General features: G+C 34.9%; 2 protein-coding genes across 3 annotated transcripts in view; one reads left to right on the plus strand and one right to left on the minus strand.

Annotated features, from left to right (window-relative positions):
- LOC106786185 (ecdysone-induced protein 74EF) overlaps positions 1 to 1,262 on the plus strand; it is a 214,458-nt gene that overhangs the window by 62,396 nt on the left and 150,800 nt on the right. The gene's annotated exons all lie outside the window — the stretch shown is intronic.
- The window catches only part of LOC106786166 (U7 snRNA-associated Sm-like protein LSm11), a 16,036-nt gene that overhangs the window by 887 nt on the left and 13,887 nt on the right, over positions 1 to 1,262 (minus strand). The gene's annotated exons all lie outside the window — the stretch shown is intronic.

Consider the following 1,262-nt stretch of genomic DNA (forward strand, 5'->3'; position numbering starts at 1 on the left):
ACATATATATATATATATATATTTTATCGATAAATAAATGAATAGAAAATAAATAACAAGAGAAATAGAAGGAAAATAAATGGACGAAGTTTCTTGATTATTCGACTTGTTTAGTAAAAGAGTAAAGCCAAAAAGAGAAAAAAAGGAAAGAAAAAAAAAACAAACAAAGTGTAAGAAAAAGAGACGAGATGAGAGAAAGGGTGAGAAAGAGAAATAGAAGCAGGGAGAAGGAGGAAGAAGAAGAAGAAGAAGAAGGGTGGCGTTCGACCTTGTCTTTTTGCGTCTTCAACGAAAAAGTATAAGGGACAAAAGAGAATAAGAAGAAGAAGAAGAAGAAGAAAAAGAAGGGATGACGAAAAAGGTTTTCCCTTTGCCCTCCTGACTGAAGTTTCCATGGTTACGAGTGTTGACCTCCCCCAAAAAACGTTTTGCTTTTTCTTCTATAATATACTATACTATATACAAGTTATATATATATATAGCTATTAACTAGTATATAATATCCCTTTTTCTCCACCCCCGATGAGACCCTGTAGGAAGAAGAAGAAGAAGAAGAAAAAAGAAAAAGGGGGGGTTGGTTATGGTGGTGATAGTGGGTGGTGGTGGTGGAAGGGCTGGTGTTGCGCACGTGTCACTCAGTTTCACTTGTGAGTTTTATCGACACAATAACACCACCACCACCATCATCATCATCATCACTACTGGCATCGAAATACGAAAGTGTGTCAGTCGTGTGTAAGTGTTGAGTGTGTGTGTGTGTGTGTGTGCACAATGCCAGGGGTCAGGAGAAGAAATGGCACGCGTAGGCGGTTCTTGAATTGTCAGTTGCTGCTTTCAGGGCTGCCCACCATACAACCAGAACTTTTCCGTAAGCTACCGTATGAAAGTAAGAGAGAGAGAGAGAGAGAGAGAGAGAGAGAGAGAGAGATAAAATATATACGTTCGATTTCTCGATTTCAACTTAATATACAACACATTGATAACTGTATATATGTATATGTATATATTTATCTTCCTTTCAGTTAGGTTAACGGGAATATATTTGCATTTGCGAATGTTCAATCATCCGAGAATGATCTCAATATCGAATATTATATATTTATATATATATATATGTGTGTGTGTGTGTGGATTTTATATGCCATATTTTTGTAGTATTTTCGTTTGACAATTTGTACGTAGAAATTTTAGTATTTATTTCGTCGTTCCCAATTTATTCGATTTTATTATTTATTTCTTTTTTTTTTTTTTTTTTTTTTTTT

The sequence above is a fragment of the Polistes canadensis genome, unplaced genomic scaffold (assembly GCF_001313835.1).
Source record: "Polistes canadensis isolate GaletaPanama2010 unplaced genomic scaffold, ASM131383v1 scaffold_67, whole genome shotgun sequence".
Classification (NCBI taxonomy): Eukaryota; Metazoa; Arthropoda; class Insecta; order Hymenoptera; family Vespidae; genus Polistes; species Polistes canadensis.